Raw genomic sequence first — 17,404 nt, forward strand, 5'->3', positions numbered from 1 at the left:
TCTAAGTGACGAAAGTATTCAGGAACACTGCTTATCGTGTGAGGTATTGGTTAAAGTGAAGTGGGCCATAAAGCTGTGTAGTTTTCGTGGCCCAATGTATCACGGCTTAGTCCACAGCATGATGTGCCCGGGCCGATTTCGGAAAAGACGACATTGACCATTTTCCAGTGATCGCGAGTGTAGCTGGTGGGTCGGACAGCAGTTCGTTCAAAGATGTGCAGACAGTACGCTCGCCGGTTTGGATGGTCTCTCGTCTCGTCTTGCTCTGGTTCCTGGGATCTGACCACAATGCTAAAAAAGAAAGCACCCGGAAACGGACGGATCCATGGCTTACACGCAATTGCACGTGACGTCTGCACACTTTCACCAAAGCTATTCCAAAAATTCCCTTTTTCTCTCCCATCACTACTAAGTTGTCCCATGTTGCTGCGTCGCCTGGTCGCCGAGATCTTTACCCGACCCACAATCTTTAGCGTTTCAACATTTGAAGATTACACGCTTTCCATTTTCATTAGATGAGCCTGTCGAATGGTGGTAATGTGGCACGGCTGCAGAAATATGTTTGCAGATCTAACAGCCTCCATTAAAGTGTTCTGAGAAATTTGTGACAAAAATTAAAGCATTGCGCCTCTGTTTGGTGCTCGTATTATCAGTGCTCGCAAAAATGTAATTCCATGAACAGCGTAACCGGTCAGATTGAAGTCGGCAGGGCAGCTGAAACTACACGATGTCTGGCTAGTTCACGTTAAAGGGAGTGTTCTAACTTGGTATTAGGTTTTGAACTGAAATAGCCACCTTGAAGATCATTCGGTGCAGTTCACAAACCTGCCCTTCTCAAGACCTAAATTCCTCCAGTTTCCGAGTTCCACACCCTCGAAGGTGTGCACGCGATTCTGTGCAAGCTATGTCAAGGTCACTCGGTCATCCATGACGGCATAATAACGCGATTCTAATCATGCCATTCCACTGGTGATGTGGCGAGGACACGTTCGCCAACGCCAAGACAAAAATGTAATTGCTGAGTCGTTCATATCTGGCGTTCGTGAGTGCGACTTCTAAAAAGGGCGTCGATTGGTTCTCCATCTATGTTTTACAAGGTGCAGTGATACAATCAATGACATGTCGAGGAGCATATGTATTAGATAGCAAAGCAATGTTGCGTAGGACAGTCCTCCACAAACGTATACCAATGATTATAAGTAAGCTTTTTCATCATATTCGATGCTTGCTCCAGCATCTTCAAGTGTGGAACTTTCCCGTTAGAACTCGCTTGGTCTGCGACCAAGTCCATAGGAAATGAATATCATTGAGACGAAATGGAGCCGCTTAAGCCAGCTACACTCTGGCGCATGGGGCGGCTGAAATACAAAGCACGCACACTATACCGTTATAGATGTGTGCGCCAGTACGTTTCGTGCATGACGACGTATTGAGGGGAGTAAAGCGAAACGAAAGTCAGGCAAAATGCCAGTCAAACCTCCAGCAAAATTTCGATACATATGTATGTCTGGTGGACATCTTTTCATGGCGTTTCAGTGTACCACAGTACCTATTTGTTAAGAGCCTATTTTGCATGTAACACCAACATGAATCATAAGGATGAATGTCAGTTTTAATCGATTATGACGGACCTTCATATGGGTAAACGCAAAGTAAAGGATGCGAATGCCGTTGATGATGGCTCGTTCTGTGGATAGTTAGATGCCGCAAGACAAAACCTATTGTGTGGCCAACAGTAACCGCGGGGCTCCAGGCGTGTGTTGCTAACCAGGAGATGCGGTCCGCACGGTCCACGACACGACACGGTCCACTCGTTCCACGGCACGACAGAGCCCACTCGGTCCACGACACGACACGGTCCACTCGTTCCACGGCACGACAGAGCCCACTCGGTCCACGACACGATAGGGTCCGCTTGGTCCGCGACACGATACGGTCCACGCGGTCTATGACGCGGCAGGGTACACTCGGTCCACGACACGACAGGGTTCACTGGGTCCACGACATGACACGGTCCACTCGGCCCACAATACGACACCGTACGCTCCATGAAAACAAAATGTTGAACTACAGCCTGATGAACGTAGTCCGGACAAATCTAGCGAGCTTAAAACTTATCACTTGAGTACAGGGATGCTGATGATGGAATGAATAAGTCTAGAAACATGAAGCAAACATTTGCCCAATACTCAAAGAAACCATTGGTTGGAACAAGCCTTGCCCCACTTCCCGACTAACTGAGCACAAATGGAAACAATGGCTAATCGGCCAACGAGGGTGCATCGAACTGCTGTGCACACTGCGACTATCCTATTACCAGGGGAATATACCGATCATCGTGACTATGATGTCCCTGTTAAGTGAATGCAAAAAGTTAACTGAGAAAAACTTTTTTCCCCATTTTGTTACCAGGCTTGGCCGTGGCAAGGACATTTTTACTGTGACGGCAGCAACTTAATAATGCAGCCGTCATGTGCGATGAGAAAAAATGAGCAAAAACCTGGCAAAAAACCTGGTGTGGTATAAAAGCCGAGGAGCTGAGTGGGTTAAATTTAATGCTGTCCAATGTGTTCGAGTGCATGGACCAAAAAACTTCGATTCTTTCTTCAAAAGGAACGATTTCCTCCTGTATTTGCGCTCTGGAATTTGCTGTGACGTAGAGATTTTCCAGTCGCCCGACTTTTCGGAACCCGACAAGACACACGAATGCAGGCTACGAAGATCAAAATCGTCTCTTATGCTATACTTAAAAGCAATGCATAATGGCAACATACGACGCATTATCTTTATACGTCATATTAGTTTCAGGTCTTATACGACACACCTCTCAAACTATACGCACTAGCGTTTCGACCTCTTTTGAGATTTGCATTGTCGCCCTGTTCTTCACAGGCTCGTGCTACATGCCGATGTCTTTTCCTGTCATGAAACCCTCTGCCTTCCTGCCGCAAATAAATTTCACCGAAATCACAATACTGTATATCCCATGCAACTTCTTGTCAGACACTTTAACCACACCTTAAGCGGACAAAATCGCTAACTCACCTCTGAGCTGAGCGTTACGCTACGACCGAAACAAACACGCACGAATGCTGCGATGGCACAAGTTCGAACGCTGCGGCGGCACAAGTTTAAATGCTGCGATGGCAAACGTTCGCGACAGGCGCACAAGCTTCGTGGTCGCAATTCGCCTGGCGAAATCAAGGTTTGGTAAGACAGTATTCGTGACCAATGTCAAGCCAATCAGGAAGAACACTTGGTGCAAATTCATTACCTTGTTAAACCTGCCTATGTGAACAAACCAAGTACAACTCCGTGCAAAAGCTGGGTCTCTTTGCCGTAAGTAAGAATAAACAAACCCGAACTTAACATTAGCTTAGCATTGACAAAGAGATGCGTTATCTTTGAAGCTGACAAAGCCAAACAGGGTCATAGTTGTTCAATATTTCACTTTCTTTCACCGCTGTTTGGCCCGCAGCTTTATGTACGGTGAGCACGCCTTCTCACACGCGTCCATCGTTGCGAAGTTGTTGGCGTTGGGTCTGCAGCCGCTGAACCCGAAGGGCTTGCACAGGCCTTTTTCGAAGAAGTAGCGCGTGAAGGAGTTGTTGCAGGGACCGACAAACTTGGGAAGCAAGCAGATGTCCGCCGCTAGCAGCCGGTGCATGTCGATAATCGGCGCTGGGGTGGGTGGCGCTATAAGGCCGCGCGTGCGAGGCCGACCGGACACTGAGGTTGTTGCAAAGAGGACCAGCAGCGTAAGCAGCGGGAGGGCCGACAGCCGAGCACCCCTCCGTCGTTGCGACATGGTGACAAACTGAAGCGGACCTGTCAGATCGAGACCGTGCCCCCCTCCACACCTGTACACCCCACCCAGAGCGCTCCAGGCCTTCAACCTATTGGGCGGCGAGATCTATACCAAAATGAGCTAGTTCTAAAACTATACGGACTCAGCAATTAACACCTTTAAATTAAATAAATCACAGTACCAATAATGAAATTTCAAAACAATTCGCTAACATCTTATCTCTAATCAATTTCCATTACCAGAGACAACAAGATGCAGAAAAGCATACTCTATAACTCATAAATGCTCTAATAGCGACTAAATGTGGTAGCAGCACAATTCTGGCGCTTCGCGGACAGATAACAACAAAACTGCATCTTAAGCTTTTGCCGAGGCTCTAAGGGGATGATAACTGTTTCCACTATGTGGAGTAACTAACGCTCGTGCCTGATATCTGATGCAATTGCAACAGCTATGAACAAGTTTAGCGCTGCGTTGTGCCAGGAGACAGCATGCCCCCTCCGAAGTTGAGGTAACCTGCGCATTGTACGTGACAGTAAGGGGTTATATTTATCCGAATGTTGCATACTGCATACATTACGTATGCTATGTTGTTACATGTTATTTTGTACAAGCATATTTGTATGAACACGTCAGTGCTGGGCCATTATTCAGATGCATTACGAGGGGGATGTCCTGTGGATCTGTTCAGTACCTAATGTATACCCCACTAATATATACCCCAATTAATGGTGCAGGCAGGAACTCCACCAGAAATTTCTTAGGAGACTTAGGAGCTCAGTGAGATAGCTTCATATAAGGTTCTGTGAGTACCATCTATGGTGAAAAAGAAAAATATAAGCCTAAGCAGGTGTGGCCCTCCACCACTTGGGCAGATGTGGGGGCTGTATGGCTGGCTATAGGGCTGTGCCCATATGTCCTGGTAATCTTACTGCAATTACTGGAGTTATTATCATTGAATTTCCTTCAGTGTTTGAAATAATTTTAATATATCATTTGATCATTCTTGTTATGCCATAACCAGAATTTCTGCTCAAAGGTGAATATGGAGGGCTTGGCACACCTTCAGTATTCTGTTGGTTTGGTGCTCAATGATTTCAGTGGGGCTCACATATGTAAATCTGGGGAGAAGGACTTTAGACAGGATGTCCCCAAAATTTGCTTTTGTCTCCCAATCTTGCTTAAAGAATGCATACTTTTCATGTTTCTCTGTTCCATATGCTATTCTCAGCTATGCTGTCACAAGGATTCTATTTTGGCCCCTCCAATTCTGATTACCCTCTGCTCAATCTCAGAGACATGGTTAAATCCATGACTGAGTCAGCTATGATGGAAAGAATAAGTGGATGGTGATAATCAGCACAAAGCCAGCAATGAATCCAAGCCAGGTACTTCACTGCTAACAGCTACAATATTTTTATTGGAGGGCCTTTAGTTTTGGGGAGGGGTGGGGCAGTTGGCCTCATGTGGGGAAGGGGCACTTGCTCTACACAGTGGACCAAGACACAGGATATTCACAATGTCTTTTTGTATTTACCAGTGTCAGAAGAACCCCTGCGGAGATGGGGGAGGGAAAGCACAGGTTCACTCCATAGCTTTTCATACACCACCGCAGTGTTAATGTTAGATATTTTATGGAGTTCAGGGGTGATGTGCCCCAGGTGCACCATACCTGCTACCTCTGGTTGACATTCCCAAAGTACTGATGACTTAGATGGTAACATGCAATGGCATGAAAACTGTTAATCTATAAACATTGCTAAATTAACAATTCCTGGCTGCCATTCTTCCACCAGGCAGCCCCTTATGCTGTAAGAAACTGGCTAGCTATGGGTGTCAGCATTATGTGACAGATAATTTAATCTCTTCTAAATAGTTGTTACCTTTTTGCCAGCACACTTACTCACATGGTTCTTTCACATGGTCCTTTCTTGAAAGTCTCGGGATTAGAGACAGTGTTATGCCACTGTCTTGTACTTCATTGCAAGATGTCATGTGACAGAGGTTTGAGACCTAAGCATTCTTATTCCGTAATTGCTAAGAAACAAAATGGTTTCTTAAAACTGAACCAAGGCAGATGACCAAGAGAGAATGGCACCGTAAATCTGAACAACTTCAGGCTTATTTTGTTCGCTACATGGCTAAAAATTATGTATGTGACCTCAGCATGAACATCTGAGCCAGGGAAAAGGCCTAGTACCCAACCTTGCATGATATATAAAAGTGAAGGCAGAACTATCCCTTAATGCCAGGAAGCAGAAACAGAGTGAAGGCAAGTTACCTTCTCCATTTGTCATGTCCAGTAAATTGTTCAAGCCTTCAGCCCACACTTATAGTTTTCCCCGAGTACACATATAGCATTGCTTCTTTGTGTAAGGTTGAAGTTACTTCATATGAAATTATCAGTCATGTGATGTGCTATCTTCTCCTACACTATCCATTAGACCTGACTTGTCTGCATGCACATCTTCATGATAATCTCACAGTCCATGCACTGTCAGACTCTCCTCTGTGTGACCGGGCTGCACCAGGCGTGGGGGTCCGTCATCTGATCAAGCTGCGATGGAGGTGGCTATGGAGGTGGAGGTGGTGGTGCGATGGAGGTGGCTATCTGGTCGTGTGACGAAGCTGGAACGATCTCGTGTGGCCAAGCTGGGGCTGTCTCGTCGTGCGGCGAAGCTGGGACGTTCTCGTCATGTGACCAAGCTGGGACTGTTTCGTGGGACCGAGCTGTGCTGGAAGCAGCTGTCTCGTCATGCGGCGAACCTGGGGTGTTCTCGCCGTGCGACCAAGCTGGGGCCGTCTCGTGGGACCGAGTTGCGCTGGAGGTGAAGATGCCCTAGCAAGACCAAGTGACGACAGTCTCGTACGCGGAGCCTGCGTTGTGGGCTGGCGGCTTGTCACGTGACCAAGCTACGGCGCTCTCGTCCCGTCACTGCGCCGTGCTGTAGGTGACGATCTTGTGTTAGCAAATAGCGGTGGTCTGGCGTGACCGGGCCGCGTTGGCCGCGACGGGCCTGTCGTCTGGCGGCCCCGGCAGCCGAGTGCTGCTGCTGTGTAGAGAGCGTCTGGGCTGGGGTTTGAGGTGTGGGGCGCGCGCCCCTACCCGCTACGCGCACACTCCATGAACTGTGCGCGTTCATGGCATGTTGGATCTGAACAAGGTAGCGGAGGTGGGCTGTGCCACCCTGTCAGTGCACGCACGTGCGTCGTCTGTGTGGCGTTGTAGCGTCAGACCCGCCGATTTAAAAGATCGCGAACGCGGGAGACTGGTAAGCGTTTCGACGCGTGTTGTGCCTTGTCAAAAGGGATGTTTTGTGTAAAGAAGGTTTCTCAGTTCGTCGTTTATGCTGCCTGAAGCCTCATAAAGATGTCGGCCATCATTTTTATGTGAGCTGCCTGATAAACATTCTATATCGCTTCTATATCAGGTATTTTCATGGTCGCCTCATGACATGCCATAGTTTGAATGAATCAGACGACGTTTTGTCTTCGCTTTCGATTTTTATTATCGTGTGGGTGGGGCGTGCGTGTGAGTCCGACGTGCTTTTAGCGCTCGTCGGAAGACCTTCTCGGGGTATACTGCTGAGACGCCGGCGTTTGTCGAGCGCGGCCGTGACTATCGAGGCCTTTGAGGCTTAGAGGCTTTGGTCTAATTTCATTTTGTTTGGGAGACAGTGGCCGAGTGCATTGATATGTCACCTGGACTGATATAAATTCGAATGTGTGTCCTTGTCGATAAGATACGATGCGAATAATTTTTATCATCTATGTGTCAGGTTGCTGACACGAAGCTGATAAAAGACAGAAAAGACAGCAGCTGAAGAGACATCGCTCCTTTTACAGATGACCGTGTAGCTATGCAACGCGGATGTGGATCAGTCAGGCGATGCAGGGGAGGGGTGGGGCGCACAATGCTACCACCCGACCAGGAACGGGTTACTCACGTCGTGTCGTGTTTAGGTCGGGTGGTGTGATCGTTCGGTTGTGGCGTGCTTGAGCGCTGGGCCTTAATTTTTACCGGAGAGGTCGGCGCAGTGGGCTGGTCATCAGCCTTCGGCGTCCAAGGAGATCAAAGGATCAATTGCCCCACTCCTAACTCACGTTAGCCCCGTTCGTGTAGGGCACTTCTGATTTTTGCGATTTTCTGCCTTGAAAACCCGCCCTGCCGTGCACGAGCCAGCTCTGGAAGTCCGAACCCGAACGCCCTAGAGAGGTCTGAGAAACCTAGCAAACGAGGGTTTCGAGCGGAGGGAACGAAGGCTTAAATGTTTGATCCTAGGCCGTTAATCATCGCTTATAAATATTTTAAAATGATGTAACATTTCTGAAATGTATAGTTGGAATCTTGTGTTAAACCACACGTTTTTACAAGGTTCTTGTGCGTTGTTACTTAACTAATATAGAACCTATAAAAACCAACCAAAGGCCTTTAGCAACCCATCTTCTTGTCAGTGTCAGCATTGCTTACAAGGGCACGGCTGGATTTTCGGCCTGCGCCTGGAGAGCTTACACACTGTAGCTTCTAACTGTTAAATGGGGATGTAACTGCATCCCCAGCAACTCAGAGATTCACGTCGAGTGCGCGTAGTTGTATGCGTAGGATGAACCGAGACATGCCACTGGCACCACAGGTGGCGTAGCCAGTATTTCGACCAGGAGGTGTCCAAACCGGGGCGTGGGGGGGGGGGGTCTGCTTTAACCAATATAGCCTCACTTCGTCGCTTAAGGGGCCCCTATTTCTTATTTGGGGACTTTTCTACGTTCAAGATCGTATTATGATGCCGGAATGGTACCTTTTTTATGCTTACGAGCATTAAAACCTTTACATCTTAAAGTAGCACCAACTTCGTATGGGAAAATTCGCTCTTGAGCCTACATGTGCAAAAGTGATCATATTCTTGTTATAGCCGACATCATATTAAATTTAATCGTGATTGCACATATTCCCGATGTGTATGGGTGGGAAAATTGCTGGTGTCTCTCTTGACAATATCAACCTTCGTTGGCGTCTTAATGACTGCACGTTAGGCGTGAGAATGTATCAGAGGTTGGGGGAGGGGGCGGGGGTCAAGACCAATGTCGATGCCAGTTCTTCCCATCCGTCACTGTAGAGTTGATATCAAACGCTCTAGCAAATGTGCGTGTATATGTAAGGGGAGGGAAGGGGAGTAGGGGGGGGGGGGGGGAAGGGCATGGCAGTCGCCCCGTTTGGCGTCAAGTGTCAGTGCATTCGGTTCGCTAGTTGACAGTGAGCCGCGACTGCGCGGCAACGCCGAATCGGTCGATCTCAGTTGGGGCGATAAGGTCCTTACATGCACTGAAAGTCGCCTTACTGGTTGCGCATGGTGTAGTGATGCGGCTTGGTATTGGTATTTGCTATCGATATGGGGGTTTTATGGCGCACTCAGCAGCCTCAGCGGTTTATTCAGCAAGGAGCTCGGATTTCTCTGAAAACACGTCAGTTGTTCAATTATGGCGCGACAGCATCGAAAATGACATTTACTTTGCTCTGTCGTGTGACCTTTAAGCTCAAATATATGGTCAAAGTATAGGGAACTCCATATCTCCGAAAGGTTACCGGCCGACTTTAAATTTGCAAGCATCGAAACAGACACCACAAAAGAAACTAGCGTCTTTAAAACTCCTGACCTCGCGAGGTCACTTTTCAAGGCAAAATGCAGGATCGAAGGACGGGGAGATCCGTAACATCCAAGAATTACGGGCTGATTCCATCTTGTCAAGCATCAGAACATTCACAAGTGTAAGAACTAGTGTTCGTCAAAAATGTCCGACCTTTCAAGGTTACCTGTCATGGTTCAATTCAGTATCAAGGCACGATAACTCAATGTCGCGAAAAATTACGGGCCGCTTTCGGATTCTGAAGTGCTGAAACAATCAAAAGCTCATGAAACAGCGTCCGCCAAAAAGTCCTGAACTCTCAAGGTCACGTTTCAAGGCTCAATTCGGGTTCGAAGGACGGGGCACTCATTATCACCCAAAAATTGCAGGCCAATTTCAACTATCAGGCACTGGAGGATTCAAAAGCGCAAGCACCAGCGTGCGTCAAAAGTTCCTGAAAACTCTTATCACCTTTCAAGGTCAAATTCACGCTCAAAGCACGGCGAACTCAATGTTACCAAACACGTACAGATCGATTTCAGATTTTTAAGCATGAGAAACATCCCTGGCGTATGAACTAACGTCTGTCAGAAAATCCTGTCCTTTCAAGTTCATCCTTTAGCGTCGAGTGCTAGGTCAAAGGACAATGAACTCCATATGCACCAAAATTATCAGCCGTTTGTACATTTTTAAGCATTAGGAGATTCTCCACAGAAGGAATTAGCGTTCGACAAAATTTTCTCACCTCTTGAGGTCACCTGTCTTGGTGAAAATCCGGCTCAAAAGATTGGGGACTCAACACCACCAAAAAATTACTGGTCGATTTAAGTTATATAGTTTCAGAATTTTCAAATGCACAAGAACTATCGTCCATCAAAAAGCCCTGATCTCTCAAGGTCGCATTTAAAATCAATTTCACGCTCACAGCACGGAGAACTCAATATCACAAAAAAATTCCCGACCGATTTTGGATTTTTAAGCATTAGAAACATCACTAGTGCATGGACTAGCATCCATTAAAAGTCTTTCCCTTTCAAGTTCACCCCTCAAGGTCAAATACAAGGTCAAAGCACGGTTCAGTCCATATAACAACTTACGATTTCAAAGTCTCCGTGCACCAGCGTATTCACGACAGGGGAATACGAAGGGGAACGAGGGGGCAGGGGAATATAGTCCGTAAAAAAATGCAATCGGCCAATGTTTTGGGAGGAAAATGGAGTTCCCTGTTCCTTGGACATTAATTTTGACCTTGGAAAGAATTGAGGCTATAGAAGCGTTTGGCGGACGCTAGTTCCTTTGATGGTAATTATTCTGATGCTTGAAAACTTGAAATCGGCCGGTAATTATACGGTGAAATGGAGTTCCGCATTCATTGATCCTGAATTATACCTTGAAAGGTGGCCATAACAGTTGAGAACTTTTTGACGGACACTAGTTCGTGCGAGAGTGATTATTCTTGGTCTTGAATGTCCGAAATTAGTGAGTATTTTTTTAGTAGTGCGGAGTTCCCCGTCCTTTGACCTTACATTTGGCCTTGAAAGTTGACCTGAATTCAAACCTGAAAAGTGGCCTGGGGAGCTCAGGACGTGTTGACGTGCTCTGGTCTCTGTTCTGATGGATACTCTGGTTCTTAAACATTTGAAATCCGCCTGTGTTTTGTTTTTGTGGCATGTAGTCCCCGCTCTTTGAGCATGAACTTGACCTGGATAGATGACCTAGAGAAGTCGTGAGATTTTGACGGGCTTGAGCTCCTTATGTAGTGAATATTCTGATGCTTGAGAAGTTTAAATCGGCCGATGAGTTTATGGGAGGAAGGAGTTTCCTGTCTTTTGACCTTGCATTTGACCTTGAAGGTCACGTAGTATTGTCAAATTAACTTTATTTTCTATGTTCTTGTCAAAAGATTGATCATCTGCCGTGTTTTCAAAGAAATCGGAACCCCTCGCTAAATAGCTTGCTGAATAAATTGCTATAACTTACTGAGTAAATAGCCAGCGTCACGGACATGCGTCGCCTGGCCCTCGCCTTGGCAGGCACGGCGGGCGCCGTGGGAAATCGGTTCCCGCACCCCTGGGTTCTCAGAGCTGCGACTCTCGGACTCCCAGACGCACATTTGCTGACATCCCCGTTAAAATATGCAGCATGTCGCATGGCAAAACGGATTACCTTGGCAACATACTAAGGAACGTGGTGAGCTGCTTGGCTTGGGAGGAAATTCACCTCATAGAATGGCGTAACGTGTGAATGTTCTCCTGCGTCCTCATTGTAACGTCACTGCGGCATCGCCAGATCTTGTCACAAAAAGCCCCGTCCCTCCACTCTGGGGCTCTCGGTTCACCTATGCCAGTGACCATCTGTGTAAGTACAGCTGCACTTTTATGCAGATGGACGGCGCGTACTACCGCGTCAATTGAATAGAAGTTTCATGCCGTCAGATTGGCATCGTCCTTTCTAGACTATGCGGCGCTCGTCGACGGAGGGCATATAGGTCCATCTGGGATTGAGAAGCCGTTCATAAATTATGCCAAGCAGTTTTGTCAATTTTCACCCACTCTCCCCGGTTACACACTAGTTACGCAGGGCGAAAACCTCTTTCTGATTACGCTGAGTTACCCCCTTACTGATTACTCTGATTACCCTCTTTCTGATTGCTCTGCACTAGTTGTAACGTTACAGAAAGGTACCTTCCGCTTGATATCGAATAGCAACTCTGCGACCCTGAGTTTACGAGCCTGCAAAGAGACGTGAAACGACAGCGCTAACATTTTTACCCTCGTAGTGTTCATTCGAATCTTTTGAATGGCCTTTTCAATCTTTTATACAGCTGCTGTAAACAGCGCCTAAAAGAGCATAACAAATGTATTTTTGAAAACCAAGGTTGTGACACATGCTTTATAGCCAAACGAACGACTTAGCAGGAGGGGTGTAGTTTCCTAGTCAGTCGCCTCCTCCCCCCCCCCCGCCCCTCAACTCGGGCTCCAGCCTCCAATCTTGAAGAGAAAGTGGGCCGAATCCGGGGAGAAGCCCGTTCGTTGGCGAATCCGGGGCAGGTTGCGTCATATTTCACTGCCCAGCCCACAACCTCTCTTTAACCACACCCCAGCATAGCACCCATTTCTAGACGAGGGAAGTTGGCGTTTGCCATTTTTGTTCTTGAGCCCGCCTTCTCAAACTTGCGCGCTCCTGCTATGCATTCTCGGCCACAACGGCGTGGTATAAATACCGCGTCAGCTTGAGAAGTGATTGAGGGACAGTAGGCAAAACGAACAACAACTAAGAATGGATGAATCGTGCATTTCGATATGGCTGGATATAAGTTTCCGATCCCCGTCTGCGACTCAGACGAGGGAGGGGTACAAGACAGCGTCTGGTGCAGCCCAAGAGAGGATGTTTTGCTGTCTACGCCAACGGACGGAGGACCGACTCACTGGTGAGGAACCTGTGGTGGTTTGGGCTCTGCCGGAATTAAGTAAGTCCCTTGGAACTTAAATCATGCATGGTAAAATACTGGAATCTGGAAGGAACTTTGGACCGACTGAGCGTGTGTTTGGCCTACGGAATTCCAATCTGGGTGGAGGAGCGGTGGCGCAGCCAGAGTATTGCCATGCGCGGTGCCCTCGGATGTCGATGAAGGGGTGCTGATTACGTAAGACGAAGGCGTTGGGTTTGAGCCCCGAGACATGCGTGTTGTTTTGTCACTGTCGAAAATCAAACGTTTGCAATCACCTGGCTGAACGGGGAACCGCCTGACCAGTGCAGATCTGCTGACATTTTAACCGAATGACGGAGGAAGGCCTGCTGGCAACTGGCCAAACCGGTTCAGCTTAACCTGTGCAGACCAGTCGGGAGCATATTGTATGACGTGTAAAACCCTTCACAGCCCCGTCAGACAGGATCGTCGCGGGGAGAATTATCCGACGGATTGGAGCGGCTCTCCTTGCCTGGTGAGATCGAGGAACATGCAAGAAGCTTAACTCAGCAAATGTAACGCAAACTATGCAAGCAAATTATTCGCATTAAGATTAATTTCTTATCTGTCAGGGGTGAATTATGGGGAGAATTCCAAAGGAGCAGCAAAGAAGATGGACCGCATGGAGCAGTATGTAGACGTGGCTTCCTTGAATTACGAAGGGCAACATCCTGATGTAGCACTGTAGGTATTTCTGGCCGTCAACCTCCGTCCCCCGCCACACGCAACGTAATATATGGACGGCCCCTAAGACGTGGCGCTTGCCAGCGTTCCATCGCGGCAGGCCCAGCCAACCGTGAAGTCCACCAGGGCAGCGCAGTATGCATGAGATAGGCTTGTTTTCGGCGCGTTTCGGCTTGCTAATCCGTCGCGCCACGCATCAGAGCAGTGTCGAATAATGTATGGGCGGAGGTGGGTCTTGAAGCTGAGAGCACGAACATGTCCATTTGCCAAAGCCATTGACACCAAGCTACGGAAGCTGGGGCAACCGGTCCACCAAATTGAGACTGAACTGCCAACAATACTTTCTGTGCTAGGTTGAGTTCAACGCCCTTGTGTGAGTGTGCTCAGTTTTGCGTCTGACTTGCGGTCAGTCGCGGAGAAAGTTAATAGCGTGCCTAAATCCCCCGCGTCAAACCGCTCCTGGAGCCTATCGATGCGGGGACGTTCTGTTTGGCATCCTTAACATCCTTCCAGAAATTTCCATCTATCCGTATATCCGGTTGCACGCTTCTTGGCACTGATCAGGTGATACTGGAGGCACCAGCTCCCTCCGCAACACATCAAGAGATGGAAAGACCTTCAGCATCGGAATCCGTTTACTTGCCGCCGTGGTCTCCTTCATCGAGGTCGACATGGTGCGTTTCACAGACGAGGCACGGCGAAGTGGACAAAGTGGAATTCCAAAGGCATGACATGGGAATTACTTAACTAGGAGGCCCTGCCACGACTTAAACTCTTGTTAAGCCGACATGCACGAGCAGCATCCGGAATTCGCCGACTTAGACTCGTCAGCGAACCGAAAACAAGCCAACACAAAACAAATAAAACAAATATGAAACTGATATCCGCGTTAATGGCACCCAACTCAAGACGTCAGGTCACGGATTGCCGTGCTGACTCTGCGTAGCCGCAAGCTCAGGATTGCGTGTGGAATGGGCTAGCCCTTTTGCTGCTTCCAATGTCATGTCGACATGCGTTTTCTGCACGGGAACGGCCCAAGAACTCCTACCGCAAAGCACCGAGCGCTTTTCCGAACGGAAGCGGCGCTCAACAGGCGCTGAATTGCGCAGGCTAAGTGAATAAGACATCCGAGGCCCTGCTCAGGCCCAGATCACATGTACCTGGGTGCTGAAGGGCTGCTGAAACGTTGACAAATGAAACGAACACGAACGAATATTCTTATATATTCTATATTCTGTAAAATTTATATATATATATAATACATATTATTATTATTATATTTTTAATTATCATACTATATATATATATATATATATATATATATATATATCATACTCTAGTAGCTCACTTCTACAAATAACACGTCACATTGAGACCCGTGGAAACGCCAAAACGGTAAACACGCCAGCAGCGCCACAAAGTTCTAAGTATTGAGGTTGGATAGTTATTGCAAGCGTATTTCTACTGTAGGCTGTTGATACAAAGCAGTGGAGACGGGTGCGAAGGTTCATAAAGCTCATTTGTCGTCGTCGGAGAGGCATATACTTTCAAAAACGACAAAGGCTATTCTGATGTGTAAGTTTTCACGCTTAGTAATGTGTGGTACGTGCTACATCACCGTGTTCATTGCGTCCTTCCTAAGTATGTGAATATCTCATCAAATGTGGAAGTTGCGGTATGGACGTCAGTTAAGTTGGCATGACATGGTATTCGCATATGCGACACAATCAAAGTGCCGAATAATTCGATCTCATTACAACCTGTATAATGTACCACTGGTGCCTGGCCATGTGCTGGTAAAATGATAGGGTTGCAAACTTGTCACTGGCAGTTGCCGGCTAACAAAAAGCCCATCTGTCCTGAGTTTGCATACGTGTTAATTTTTGTAAGGACTGCGAAAGCCAAAGCACAATGGTCAAAGTATTGAATGTGCAACGCAATGATTTTGTCGACATGTAACCAGTCACCAGTTGAACAAAACAGTAAAGTTTCGACGAAATTTAACGGGCCAGCACTAATCAGTTGTGTCGCATATGTAACTATCCCAATAACATGACAATTTTGACACGCACCTGGGTGGCGTTTTGAATGCCCTTCACTCGGGTGGGAGGGATTAATTCGATACACTGAGATCTAAAAAGCTAATAGAGCGACAACCACCGAATTCAAGGCTGACCTCCCTGTATGTGAACTAGCTTGTGTCAAAACTTGAAGATCTTGGGTTATGACCTTTGGGCCAAAGAAGGTCAAACAAGGTCAAATTCCAGATTGGTGTGCAAAGTGCCCCACAGAGCTCCTCATGCAACCACCTTGAGGCTAGATATCTCTTTTAAGCAAATGGTCTGTGGTGTTGATTTAAGGTCAGTTACGTCGTGTGACATTTAGGCCATGGTGATAAAATCCTAAAAGTTTTTAAAATTTTTGCGTTTGTTTTAGCGCAAGGGTTACGCTGGGCGGTATGCTACTGAAAACTGAATGTTTGTCTTGGTCATTTTAATCCAGTGACGTACTCTGACCTTTAAAAGTCCATGGAGAATGTCTGTTTTGATCCCTGTTGTGAATAATCTTGAGCTGAGCACAGAACCTACGGCGGTTGTAGCAGGCTTTCGTGTAAAAAGTGCTTCATTTGGGCCTTGGTCTGGCCTTCAGGCCGTTGAAGTTTGTTATAATCCTAAGTTCAGTTGTTTTATTGCCTACGAAACTCTTTCAGATATAAGCTTCGTGTAACATCCCGCTGTCGCATCAGATCAAGTATGCCCCTAGAAACTGCCTTCGCTAACAGCCACGACCGGAATTTTACCTGCCATAGGGCAGCGATCTTACCAGGTAAATACATTTTTCATGCGAGAAGATCCACCATTTAATTGTCTTAGCTATGCAAAATTTGTCGCCACTTCGCCACGCCGTCCGAAAACCATTTCAGAAAGACCTTCGGGGCGGGGGGGGGGGGCAAATTGACCCCCATCCGAGCGTGTGTTAACAATGTGCGGTGTGACGTATACTGAAATGGCTTCCCCAGCTTTCCATGAAATGACCATCGTTTGAGCATTCTACCATTGAAGAATCTTCATTTCACACCAACTTAACTCAGTACTCTCCATTCGTGCGCGCCGTGATGAGTATGGGAAGCACTGCAGCTCAAACGCTTCAGGCACAGAGTGGCTGGTCCAATCCACATCAAAGCACCAAGAGCAACTGCAGAACGTTATTCTAAGCGCTTCTGGTCGCTGTCAGCGCAGCTCTGCTTGACTTTTGACCAGATGTCTATCCTATCGGACGTCTCCCACACCAGATATCTACGTCTTTAGATGTCTCATCAGTGGTCTGCATCCCCGGTGTCTACCTCGTCGGACGCCTACCTCTCCAGCTGTCTGCGTCATCTGCAGCAGCCATGCCGTCACGAGGACATCACCGGAGGAGGCCTGCGCCGCGGGCGCTTCCAGGATGGCCTCTCCGGGCCCGCGGCCGGGCCCTGTGACGCGGTGGAGTAGCAGGAGCAGGTGATGCAGGCGAAGTGGTAATCGTGATGCTCCATCCTAGGCGCAGGGGGCAGCAAACGTTCGAGATCACGGGCATGGTGTCACAGAGATGAGTAGAGATTGTCAGATATAATGAGCTTAGGAACATCATCGCTCTGCCTCGTAGACCACAATGACAGTGGGTAGTCTAACTTTTACTCGCTTCAACGGACGGTTAGGCGTAAAGGACTTGTCAATGCCGCTAAATAGGGCCAAATTTTCTGGGTGAGCCTGCTGGTGATCATAAACACAAGCCCTGTAGTACAACGGATCTGGACCAGATCAGATCGGATCATCTATGAA

General features: G+C 47.6%; 1 long non-coding RNA gene across 2 annotated transcripts; it reads left to right on the plus strand.

The window, feature by feature from the left end:
• The first annotated feature begins 4,183 nt into the window (after positions 1-4,183).
• Positions 4,184-7,537, plus strand: LOC119106389 (uncharacterized). Of its 2 annotated transcripts, none has more exons than XR_005095126.1 (2): positions 4,184-4,333; positions 6,310-7,537. It is a non-coding gene; the product is annotated as an uncharacterized LOC119106389 (long non-coding RNA). The 2 variants fall into 2 exon arrangements; XR_005095127.1 differs by having other exon boundaries at positions 4,184-4,319.
• The last annotated feature ends 9,867 nt before the right edge of the window (positions 7,538-17,404 follow it).

This window comes from Pollicipes pollicipes, unplaced genomic scaffold (genome assembly GCF_011947565.3).
Source record: "Pollicipes pollicipes isolate AB1234 unplaced genomic scaffold, Ppol_2.1 Scaffold_6138;HRSCAF=7277_pilon_pilon_pilon, whole genome shotgun sequence".
NCBI classification, from domain to species: domain Eukaryota; kingdom Metazoa; phylum Arthropoda; class Thecostraca; order Pollicipedomorpha; family Pollicipedidae; genus Pollicipes; species Pollicipes pollicipes.